This window comes from Callorhinus ursinus, unplaced genomic scaffold (assembly GCF_003265705.2).
Source record: "Callorhinus ursinus isolate GAN/ISIS: 27379988/994484 unplaced genomic scaffold, GSC_fseal_2.0 scaffold6, whole genome shotgun sequence".
Taxonomy (NCBI): domain Eukaryota; kingdom Metazoa; phylum Chordata; class Mammalia; order Carnivora; family Otariidae; genus Callorhinus; species Callorhinus ursinus.
In genome coordinates this window covers 72,143,797-72,156,851 of record NW_027397068.1, presented here as the reverse complement: position 1 = coordinate 72,156,851, position 13,055 = coordinate 72,143,797, and the positions used below count along the sequence as shown (strand labels likewise).

Here is a 13,055-nt window from a genome sequence, read left to right as displayed (position 1 = left end):
CATAAAAGCATTGGTTTTCTCAGGTGATATTCTATGCAATCCAAAGTCTTTAAAAGGATGCATTTCTTTTCTATTGCCTTAATAATTTGAAAGGCAAATATCATTCTCCCCATATGACAAATAGTTAAATAAATTGATAACAGAAGTCCCTTAAGGAAAAGGGTCTGACATACCCATTTCTCATTCCAAAAGTTACCATGAAGGCAAGAGGAGGTGTGACTAGCCCGGCAAACGGGTCTCCCACCCTTGCTTACCTGGAAGAGGTCAAGGCGCTGCCTCAGCTCCGCTCAGGGCTTTATGAGGGATTCAGTAAATCTGATGCATCGACATCTATGCGCATAAAAATTCAATCCTTTGAATGTTTTGCTTTAAAAGGGCTGACCTCCCTCTGCTTGGTTAAACAAAACTCTTCTGATTAGTTCTAACCAGCCTTGAACTGGGGATTACTTGGCCTTGGGCAAGCTTAAAAGTAGAGCAAGTCAAAGCAAAGCATAAAATGAGGGTGGGATTTTGTGTAGGGTTTTTCTTATTTATTGGTTTCACCGACTCTTTAACTTCCCTGAAGGTCTAAGATACTAGAGACTTTATGCAAGAAAACACCTGCATTGCAGAGCCTCCCTGAACCCAGGAGAGTTGCATATGCTCCCTGTCACGGGGCCGCCTCCTGCAGCACCGGTCTGGCCCGCGCCCCGTGTTTGCAGGGGGTATGGACCTCAGCTCCTGCTTTCTGTACCACAACTGGATTTCTCTTTTGACGCCTCGTCCTGCCGTGGTGAGGAGAAACTCACGCAATCTCACGCAACCTCGGTCAGGGTCTCCCTCTCTTTTTCCCTGGAGCTGCATGTAAAGGCAGGACGTTTAGAGGGTGCAGGGCCTTTGGGAAGGTGCCATGAGACCCTCTTTTCATCTGTTCCACACGAGTCCCAACTGAGACAACTCATGTCCCTGACCACACCATCCTTCGTCCTGGCGGGTTTTCCTGGGCTTCTGTGTCACACTTAGGATAGAAGGACCATCTGGCTGCTCCAGCACTCCGTGGGGGTAGGAGAGGGGGGCAAAGAACGCCCTAAAGATGAAAACATCCACTAATATGTCTCAACATCCAGCTCTGGCGTATTATTAAATTTTGTTCTAGTTGTTTCCATCTCTCAAGCAAGAAGCTGATCCCTCCAGGACATCAGCTGTGCCTTATATCTCCACACGTGCTCGCAGAGGGTCCAACGATACCCTTGTATTGTTGACAATAATCCTGTGTGGGTCACATACACTTAGGCATGTCTGGGGGCTTTCACCATACATGGGACCGATGTCTTAAGTCAGAATTCCCCAAAAGTGGACCCTATAATGATTCGTGTGCAAGTGATGTGTTGATTATGAAAGCAGTGCTCCCAGGGTCAACTAGGAAGCAAGGAAGGCAAGAAGCGGGGAGGGGGTGGGGGGCGGGCGGTGCCCAGCAAAGGCTCACTCTCAGGCCAAAGCCCCACCGAGGGTAGCTGCAGGCTGATCCTGGTAAATGACACCTCAGGGTTGTTGCCAAGGGAGCCCTGGGTGCTGGGGCTAAGTCCTGTTCCCCAGGACTCCCAAGGGCAGTCTTTTAAAAAGGTTGGGGAGCACACAGACATGGTGAGAATGGGCCCAGGGCGGGGGGGGGCTCTGAGCAGAGCCTAGGCACTGACCAGTAGAGCGCCCCCCACTGACTCGACCGGCGAGGACAACCACGGCGGGGAGGGGACGCTGGTGCCTGCCACACAGTGGCTGTAGCTGTAACACAAACAGAACCAGGACAGGAAAATGTTTTTTAAAAACTTCCAACAAAGGTGTGCACACCTCCCGTCCACTGAGATTCTTTAACGTGTAACATCAGCAGGAGTGTGACTCTTTGAGCAATGGCTTCAGGCCAAGACTTTATTAAGTAGAGCTGCAAAAATAGCACAGCGACAGTGATTGTCATTTCAGAACGTTAGCGGGCTTCCACTGGGACACAGGAAAGAATTCAGATTCAACTGACAGGTGCTTGGAGGTAGTAATGTCCATGATATTTATTCACACAGATACGTTACATAATTTATGGGGAAAAAATGGTCTCATAAAAATTCAGGAATTCTTTTACTCTATTTTGTATACAATATTTTAAAGAAGCACTTATTCTGGAAAAGTTGGAAAAGAGATCATAACTTCTAACTTTGGAGACGTTTTCCCCTTATTTAGAGGAACCATTCTCAAAATGTGGGAGGTGTGATTCTGGACCACAAGCAGCGGTCCCGGGGGGGTTGTTGGAAATGCAAGTTCTCAGGCTGCTGCGGCTCTGTGGGTGGCCCAGACCACTGCAAGCTCACAGCCCCAGGTGATTCTGGTGCATGCTGAGGTTTGAGAATCATCGCTTTAGAAAACCACCTATGAGGGGCACCTGGGTGGTACAGTGGGTTGAGCGTCCAACTCTCAGTTTCACCTCCAGTCAAGATCTCAGGGTCCTAGGATCGAGCCCTCCATCGGGCTCTGTGCTCCGTGCTCTGCACAAAGTCTGCTTAGGATTCTGCCCCTCCCTCTGTCCCTCCCCCCACTCTCTCTCTCTCTTCCTCCCTCTCTCTCTCTCTCTAATAAATAAATAAATCTCAAAAAAAGAAAGAAAGAAAGAAAACCACCTATTTAAGTTTACGATACAGAAAGGGGGAAAAGTACACTGGAAAGAGTTCTAATTATCAACTTAGAATTAAGTTTCCCAGAAAACTTAACCTTATTGAAGCTACACAAGATAGATTTTATTTTAAAAATGACAACACCTTTAATGATTTTCTGATCCCAAAATCTTTCACATTCATTATTTTAAAGTGTCAGCCACTACAGAAAGGAAGTATGTATTTCTTTACATATATACATGCATATACAGGAAGAGTGAGCGTTCCCTTAAATCCTACCACTTAGGGAAAAAAAAGTTAACATTTTGACAAATGTCTTCCTGATTTTTTCCACGCATAGGTACATATATATAACTATATATATTTTTTGCACCAAAATAAAGGATCATACTAGACATATTGTTTTGTAAATTTTTGCAAGGTACTTTTTAAATTTAGGGGCACCTGGGTGGCTCAGTCGGTTAGGTGTCCGACTCCTGATTTCCACTCAGGTCATGATCTCAGGGTCGTGAGATCAAGTCCCGCATCCAGCTCCATGCTGGGTGTGGAGCCTGGTTAAGATTCTTTCTGTCCTCTCTCTGCCCCTCCTGTTCCCACTCACACTCGCATGCTCTCTAAATAAATAAATAAATGAATAAATAAATAAAATATATCATGGATCTCTTTAATGTCAATAGGCAGAGGGCTACTACATTGCGTTACTCTCTGCATAGTATTCCATTGGAAGGAAAACCACAATTTTTAACAACTGCCTTATTACTGAATATGCAAGTTATTTCCCACATTTGACTATTATAAACAATGCTGCAATGAATATCCCTGTGCTAACACCTTTGTGGGCTGGGTTGAGTCGATGCCTTGCAGATCTCTCCCCCAAATTATATAATCCTACCTCCACATGTAAACCACCATGCTGGGCCACAAAATGTTATCACTTCCTTACCCCTCTGTTGCATCTTCTCCCCCTCTCTCCCTCTGAGCTCCCCCTTGAGTTCTCTCTCCCCTCCTCTCCTCTCTCAGTCTCTCCCAAGCAGGAACTTTTTACGCAGGAGGAAATGACTTGGACTCTGCCTCCCTCTGTACCAGCCCTAAAATACATGCCAGAGACTCGGGCAAGAGGGGAAGACAGAGAAGAAAAAGATTGTATTAGAAACTCTAGTTAAAAATTCCTTGTATTTTCTGTCTCCCAAGGAAACCCTGCCAGCCCCTCTGGAAAACTGGCCCACATCGTTTCCCATCCCAACTGAACCGCAAGGCATGTCTTGTCAATATGCCATTCAGTTTAGGGACGGAACTTGCAAGGGCGCAGGAATGGCTGCTTCCTCTTGGAGGGTAAAGCCTGGCAGAAGGAAGGAAGAGGAATCAAGAGGGTGGAAGGAGCAGGGAATGGGGAGGGGGGCAGGGCGGGACCATTTCAAGGAGGTTTGTGTCGTTTTGGAGCAGGGAGCATAATAAAGCTACCCCCTCGCGCCCCTCACCACCTGGAGCACTGATTACACTTAATACCCGAGCAATTTGTACTTCCATAAATCCTCAAGCCATTTTTCTTTACGACCTCAAACAAAATTCCACTTCTGCTGCAGGGGCTGCAAGCCATAATAAATAGATCTCCAGCAGCTTCAGCTCACAACGGTGCCAGAATCCTCGTGCCAAATTTCATCTGAAAAGTTGAAGTTACAAACCGCCCGAGCTACAAATTTTTAAATGTGTTTTTCCTTTGACCGTATAATTGGGAGAAGAAAGATAACTCCCACAGAAATGTCAACAGGCATCGGAAATTGAAAGAAGATGAAACAAATCATCCTAGACTATGATATAAATTCATCCACACACACACAAATTCATCCACATATTTTCCATTCTGCTGTGTCATTTGCACCAATAAATGCCAAGAACAGAATTGTACAACTTTCCGGTAAACCTGAAATTTTATAAGTAAAATGTCTGGTCGCCTGAGCAAGAATGTGAGCCTGACTAAAAGTAATAATACTGTGGAAACACCCTTTCTGCAATAATGGCAAATTACTGTGGTTGGTGGCCTCATCTGCCACCTCACCTCCTTGTGGCCCCCCAAGCTCCACTTCAGCCCACTGTCCCATCCCAGACACCTCGAGCTCTGGGCCACTTGCTCAGGGCTGCAGACCCTCCCTCGCCTCTCTGATCATCGGGCTTGCAGATTCACCTTCCCACCCACACCATGCAGGGCCCACTGCCCGCCTCGGTTGGGTTTATCCAACTCTGACACTGGGTCTTGGGGACCATATAACCCTTCTGCCTGCCGCCCACCCAGACTCAAAATCCTGCCAGAGCAGCTTGGTCATGTGACATGCCCTGGCCGATGGGAGACCAGCAAATGTGACAGGTGCTTTTTGAAGGAGTCCAGGCCAGCTGGAGGACAAGGGATGACATCATCCAACTGTCAACCCAGGCCCAGCTGACCTAAGGCTTCTAGAGAGTGGTGAGAAATAAGAAAATGCACTTGTTTGGAATAAACGGATAATTTGCACATGAAAGGGATGGGGATTGTCCCAGTCTTCACTAACTCTTTCCCCTTGCGGACACACTTCCTTATGTTATGGATACAGGGCCTGTATCTGTAGGCCCCAGAGATATAAGGCCACGCTTTCAAAAGACACTCACTGGATTTGTAGCTGATTAGCCCAGAATTAGGAAACACCACCTGCCGGTGTTTGGGGATTTTGATTGGAGTCGCATCATCTTGGAGGGTCCACACTGAGTCAGGAACAGCCCCGTCATGACTCTGGGGGTCCCCAGAGGAAGCATCACTCAAGGCCTGAAAAACCCAAGCTCTGCCTGGAAGCTGGCCACAGGTCCCGTGAACGAACATCTCCACGTGCACGTGCGCGCGCACACACACACACACTGTTGTGGCAGTAGGTGCTTTGGGCATGTGCAGCCCCCCTGGGGACAAGGGTCACTGGCCGGCCCCAGGAGGAGCTCACTGCCTTCCTAGCTCGGCACAGAGGACCGTGTAGTGGCAGAGCCCTGCTCATGGCAGGGGCCCTCCAACTGCAGGGACCCGGACTCTTCCCAAGGAGCTCCGCACACGCCATGACCGCATAAGCAGTGTGTTCATCAGAGGCCGAGCTCCTCCTGGAGGCCGGCCCGCAGGCAGACCTGAGGAATGCTCCCGGGCCACTTCTGGAAGACAGGAGTGGAGGCCCCAGGGCATGGACAGATGCACCCAAGGCACCAAGGAGACTGGGTTTCATTCTCCATTTTCTGGGAGACTTTACGGAAAGGTTACCGCTGGGTGCAAAGATGCAAAGCAACGTTAAGAGACACACTGCAGGTGGGACAGAAGGTGACTGCGTAGTACTCACTTCCCACTTTACTCTGCTACGTTATCAATTATTTAAAGAACGCATCTATGTCTTTCCTCCAGATTTAATTATAAACTGTGCTTGGACAAGAATCTCATGTTACATGTTTTATGGTGCTAGGCAAAATGCTATGAATAGTGCAAAATACATTCGGACTTGAATCGCCATGGAAAGGAGTAACGTAGCCCAATGTGTATTATTTTTAAATGATTATAGGTCAGATCTCCCCTGACAAAGAGGAACAGCCCACAGAGTAAGCCCTATCAAAATAGATGTGTTTAAATACAGATGACTCCGGCGGCACAGTGGGGAGAACATGGGGGGCGAGCATCTGAAAGCCTGATCTCTTGCCAGCACTTCTGGTTCCACCACCAACCACCCCTGCACCCCCTCCCCATGCTGCGGAAGCGCCCTCACTCACCTGAGCCTCGGTTGCATCATCTCAAAATGCACAGCATTTGGACCACTTGGTAAGGGCCAATTTGACCTCCATCATGGGATTACTTCCTTTTTGCTGTAATAACACAAATATACACAAGTATAAAATAAGGTGTCAATACCATCTAGGCTTGTAGCTGGCTCTTAAGTATCACCAAAGCACATTCCAAAAACATTTCTTTTAGTAAGCAATAACAACAAGTCGTAGAACTCGGTTGGCAAAACCAGTGTGAGAGAGAAAGTCACGTTTCTGAGAGTCCCCTGCCCCTCACCTCCGGGTGCGCAGACTCAGCGCGGGGCTGGCTTACACCGTGGAGTGCTGCGGGCAGTTCTCCACCTGCAGCTCCTGTGTGGGGATAGGGAGCCCGAGCCTCCCCGCGCCTCCCCTGGCAGGTGAAGTAGTAACACTCTGCACCAGCCTGACCACAAACACAAACGTAAATGAGAAAACAGGACTGCAGGACAGTGGGTGATTAGAAAGTAAGTAGTCATCCACAGAACCCAGAGCATGCTTATATTTTAGACTATCCCCGAAATTCAAACAAAGTTCTGGTCTTGTAGAGAATGCCGAGGCTTTTCAGAATCTGTCGCGACACTTCCGCTAGAGAAATGCCGGAATCAAAAACCGCTGCGGGCCCTTCAAGGTTTTACAGCCCACTCTGTTCAAATCTAACCTCACCTGAGCCTCCGAGATACCGATTGCAGTGCACAGGTCGGCCACCAGAGGGCAATAGAGAGCCATCCAGGAAGATGGGACAATGGAGCGCCTTCTCCACCTGCCAGAGCCAAGAGCTTGGTGGCAATAGGGCACCGTTGTTCCCTTCCCGTGGGTCCTACACATAAAATAGTTCAACCCAGCTATGCACGTGACAGGTGTGCAAATAATACACATCCATTCTTTTACTCAAATCAGAGGGTTTTTATTATTTTCTCTTCACTTACTTATATTTATTGAACAAACTTTGAGTGCCCCCTACGTGCAAGAAAAAGACATGTTCCCGGGATTCAGGTTGGGCACAGAATTCTTTTTTGTTTTTAATTCAATTAGCCAACATGTAGTTCATCACTAGTTTCAGATGTAGTGTTCAATAATTTATCAGTTGCGTATAATACCCAGTGCTCATCACATCACGTGAGGTCGGGCACAGAATTCTAAATGGACTTCTAACCTAAGCTGAGTTGACAGTTCTTAGAGATCCTGTCTCCGAAATCAACCAGTTAGGATCTTCACCAAGCGTGTGGACACTACAATAGAAGGACATAAGGTCGCATCGTCTGCAAATAGCAGAGGTATCTGTCCCATGGGCAGCTGTGCGGGGCTGGAAGGAAATGTACTGCGTACTTCCTCCACGGGCTCTCTCCTTGGAAACTCGTCCTGTTTTCTAAGCCATTCACTCAGTTAACAAACAGTTCCTGAATACCAGCTGTGTACTCACAATGTGGTAGGTGTTTCTGGAATTGAAAAAAAAAAAAAAGTGAGAACCAGGGCTGGGGGCATCAGGACCTGATCATGCCTCTGCCCAGCCTCCCAGCCTTGCCCTGTGGGGGCTGGACCCACGTGGACCGTGGATGAACTCCCTCCCGTTAGGCCTGTCCAGTAAATGCAGGACAGCATCTTCACTGTGGCCACCGGCCACCTCGTGCTCCCAGGTCATGTGCCCTTTGCCCCCTGGAAGGGAAGGGAGGGGACTCCCCTAAGTCTTTGGGGGATTGTGTCATCTGTGCCCCCCAAACAGCATCACCAGGGCCCCAGGTCTCGAGAAGCAGCTCCTCATGACCCCTAGCTTCAGCCTGCGACATCTGCCTAAAACACTCCAGAGCCTTCCTCCTGCTGCCCGCACCACCTCCACTCAGGCTCCTGGTCCCAAACTTCCTCTCCTCTCCTCTCCTCCAGCCACAGAATAAACCTCATTCCTATTTAGCATGAAAGGAGTCACAAACTATCTTGTTCTTCTGTTGTGACCCCAGGGTTTGATCCTGGATACTGGATATGAATCTGATCTTTACCGTAGTTTGGGCCCTGTGAAAGGAGACTCCGGCGAAGAATCAAAACCAACGTCGCATTCAAAATCAAAGCATATAGAGTAAACCTGCTCCAAGAATGACTGTATAGGGTGCCTGGGTGGCCCAGCTGGTTATGTGTTCAACTCTTGGCTCCGGTCATGATCTCAGGGTCATGGGATCGAGTCCCGCATTGGTCTCTACGCTCATTCGAGAGTCCACTTGAGAGTCTTTCCCCTTCCTTCCTCCTCCCCCTCTGCTCATGCCCCTGCTCACGCTTGCTCTCTCTCTGAAATAAATAAATAAACAAAATCTTTTTTTAAAAAAGAATGACTTTAAATGATCTAGTTTATTTATGAAGTTTTGTGTAAAGAGATAAATCCCGCCCTTTGGGTAGGAAAGTTTGGTAATGTTTAAATTCTCAGAAATTATAGTTTCCCTTCTATAAACTTCCATTCCCTCATGAGTATACACCCATCCATCCTTTCAAAAAAAAAAAGGAATTATTTTGCACCTACAAATTCCAGGCATCCTGCTAGGCCTGGAGCTACAGCGAGAAATACAGGTCGGTCTCCATCTGAGAAAAACTCAGCGTGTCATGGAATGGGGGCAGGTATGTCCACAAATCCTAACTCAACCAAAAGGCTTTGCACGTGTGTGCTGGTGTGCGTACATACACAACAAACCACAATTAGAGATTCTCAGCACTCCATTTTCATGGTGCTGGATGTCCTTATTTCATACCACAAGATTAAAGAGAGCTGGGAGACCATAGAGCTGGAGATACCACCCTGTGGGCTCAGATAAGAAACATTCAAAGACAAACAGGAGACCGAAGGACCACACACACAAAATAAGTCATAACTAACAACATATGGTGCCTGAGGAAGGCCCAAGCAGGGACTGAGAGGAAGTGGGTGCCAGGAGCTGCTGGTCCAACCTGCTGCATCTTTATTCACCATGTAGGGGAAGGGGCAGGTCACGTTCATCCAAACAGCAAAGGGTGCCTTGGAGTAGCTGCTGTAAATACCAAGAAAGACAGGGCCCATAAATCAGACCCAGGGATAAGTGAGCACAAAGGGAAACCGAGAAGCCCACAGCCCTGGTTCTCCCGGCGGAAGACGGCCCGAGGGACGGATCAGACTGGACGGGGGTTAGTCTGCTTGGGCTGCCGTGACAAAGTACCCCAGGCTGCGTGGCTTAAACCGCAGACATTTATGTTCTCGTGACTCCAGAGGCTGGAAAGTCCAAGATCAAAGCGTCAACAGACTTGGCTCCTTCTGAGGCCTCTCTCCCTGGCTTGTAGATGGCCGCCTTCTCCCTTGTCTGCACACGGTCTTCTGAGCGTTGGGGTCCCCACCCCTTCTTACAAGGACACAGTCAGATGGGGTTAGGGCCCACTCCAGTGACTTCATTTTAACTTAACCACCTCTTGAAAGATGCTATCTCCAAATACACTCACATCCCGAGTTACTAGGGCTTAGGGCTTCAATGTGTGAAGGCGGGGGGCATGATTCAGCCCCTCAACAGATGGCAACCATGATAAACCCCTGTTCCCAGTAAATAGCGCTTTCCCTCGGGAGAGGGAGCTCTCACAGAGGAGGTGATTTACCTGATAATTGGAAAAGACTGGATAAAGCAGCAAGCCGACCCCTGGACCCTGGCTTCCAGCAAAGCACAGTTTATGGCAGGGAATTCCAGACTCATTGTCCAGACTGAGGAAACGATCCCCTTCGTGTGCATCTTGAATGAATGTAGATGCTGCCATAATCCAGAAAATACCAAGTATAAGGGTTATCTCAATCTATACAAGTTTTTGTTGTGTGGTTTTTTTTTTTTTTTTTAGCACAAACAGCTCAATGCATTTGAATGATATCATTACTGATTTATGACTTTGGGCACTAATAAAAAATTTATCTTTTGTATTAAAAGTGTATTGTGTTTTTTTTTACCAACAGATATTTAAAGAATGACTATTGTTTTATTAGGGAGACTTAAAAACTAATTTATTTTTAAAGGGTGTCTGAATCTCCATGACTGACCTTAGCATTATTAGGCAAAAGCAAAACTCCCATCTCAGAAGCAAAGAATATCCTCAGAGCCGGGGACAGAGTGCAAGTCTTGACCTTTCTTTCACAGAGGTAACTCAGGGGAGAACTAACAGAAAAGACGAAGATAAGTCGGATGCACCGGAACAGGCAGTTCCTCTTTTTTACCTGGCTATCAACACACTTAGGTTGGCTTCCGGTTCTAGAGGGACATCCGATCTGAGAAGCTTTTCCAGAGGAACTTCCTGCATCCAATTACAGGCAATCCAACGGCGGGAGGAACAATCCACAATGGATCGCCGACTTTTCATTTCTTGATGGGCCACCATTGGGAAGGGAGGCCTGGCTCATGGCACTGGCTGTCAGAACTCCTGTCACAAGGTGCGGGCTTGGTTTGGTGGCTTTCAGACATTTGTCACTACAATCATCTGGAACGTCTGGATCAATGGGGCTGGGTGGTGCCAGAATGTGCGCGTCTAGAAAGTCTCCACATGATGCTGTGGATCCAGGGACCTCCTGTTGAGAAGCACTGTCTTGTTGGCTCCCACGGCCTGCCCATATCTTATGTTTCCTGTTCTGCCAGCCAGTTCTTCCAGAAAAGTGCTGGGGACAACACTGTCCCTGGGAAGGGCAAGAGAATCTCCGCTCTGTCTGCTGTTTTGGAGGCTGGCCCTTTGGCCTCTCTCTGGCTACATCCTGAGCTCAGTCTTGTTGGGTTCTATGTTTCCAGGAATTTTTTTTCCATTTCTTCTAGGTTGTCCAATTTACTGGCATAGAATTGTTCATAGTCATCTCTTAAATTGTTTGTAGTTCTATAGTATCAGTTGTAAGATCCCTTCTTTGGTTTATAACTGTATTTATTTATTTGGGTCCTTGCTCTATTTGTTCTTGGTAGGTCTAGGTAAATGTTTGTCATTTTCGTTGATCTTTTCAAAAAATATAGCTCTTATCTTCATTGATCCTCTCTATTGTTTTTCTGGCCTCTCTTTCATTGATTTTTTTTTTTTATCTGATCTTTATTATTTCCCTCCTTCTTCTAACTTCGGGCTTCGTTGGTTCTTTCTTTAGTTCCTTGAGGTGTGAAGTCTGGTTGTTTATTTGAATCTCTCCTTTTCTTTTTTTCTTTTATTTTTACTTTTTACAGATTTTATCTATTTATTTGAGAGAGACTGAGAGAGAGAGAGAGCATGAGAGGGGGGAGGGTCAAGGGAGAAGCAGACTCCCTGCTGAGCAGAAGCCTGATGCGGGACTCCATCCTGGGACTCCAGGATCATGATGTGAGCCAAAGGCAGTCGCTTAACCGACTGAGCCACCCAGGCGCCCTCTCCTTTTTCTTAATGTAGGCATTTATCACTAAAATTCTCCCTTAGAACTGCTTTTGCTGCGTCCCATAAATTTTGGTACGTTGTGTTTCCATTTGTGTTTGTTTTGGTATTTTTTAAACTTCCCATTTGATTTCTTTTTTGACCCATTGGTTGTTCAGGAGCCTGTCGTTTAATATCCACATATTTGTGGATTTTCCAGTATTTCTCCTCTTATTGATTTCTGGTTTTGTATTGTTGTAGTTGGAAAAGCGACTTGGTATGATTTCAGTCTTCGAAAATTTGCTTAGACTTATAACCTAATATATGATCTATCCTGAGAATATTCTGTATATAGTTGAGAAGAATGTGCATTCTGCTATTGGATGGAATGTTCTGTATATGTCTGTTAGGGCCATTTGATCTAAAGTATAGTTCAAGCCCAGCATTTCCTTCTTTATTTTCTGTCTGGACGATCTATCCAGTGTTGAAAGTGGAGTACTGTTGACTGTTTCCTTTGCTGTGCAGAAGCTTTTTATCTTGATGAAGTCCCAAAAGTTCATGTTTGCTTTTGTTTCACTAGCCTTTGGAGATGTATCTTGAAAGAAGCTGCTGTGGCCGATGTCAAAGAAGTTACTGCCTATGTTCTCCTCGAGGATTTTGATGGATTCCTGTCTCACACTGAGGTCTTTCATCCATTTTGAGTTTATCTTTGTGTATGGAGTTAGAGAATGGTCGAGTTTCATTCTTCTGCATGTGGCTGTCCAATTTTCCCAGCACCATTTATTGAAGAGACTGTCTTTTTCCCATTGCATATTTTTTCCTGCTTTGTCGAAGATTATTTGACCATTAAGTTGAGGGTCCATATCTGGGTTCTCTATTCTGTTCCGTTGGTCTATATGTCTGTTTTTGTGCCAGTACCATGCTGTCTGGGTGATCACTGCTTCGTAATATAGTTTGAAATCGGGCAACGTGATGCCCTCAGCTTTGTTTTTCTTTTTCAACATTTCCTTGGCATTTCAGAGTCTTTTCTGATTCCATACAAATTTTAGGATTGTTTGTTCTAGCACTTTGGAAAAAGTCATTGGAATTTTGATCGAAATGGCGTTGAAGGTATAGATTGCTCTGGGTAGCATAGACATTTTAACAGTGTTTATTCTTCCCATCCATGAGCGTGGAATGTTTTTCCATCTTTTTGTGTCTTCTTCAATTTCTTTCATGAGTGTTCTCTAGTTCCTAGGTATTTACCCCAAAGACACAGATGTAGTGAAAAGAAGGGCCATATGC

The 13,055-nt window shown here is 46.5% G+C and overlaps 1 long non-coding RNA gene across 1 annotated transcript in view; it reads right to left on the bottom strand.

Moving 5' to 3' along the window:
* LOC112819376 (uncharacterized) overlaps nt 1-13,055 on the bottom strand; it is a 228,666-nt gene that overhangs the window by 15,562 nt on the left and 200,049 nt on the right. Inside the window, exon 5 of the long non-coding RNA XR_012378634.1 lies at nt 6,402-6,494. This is a non-coding gene — a long non-coding RNA (uncharacterized lncRNA). The remainder of the gene's footprint in view (nt 1-6,401; nt 6,495-13,055) is intronic.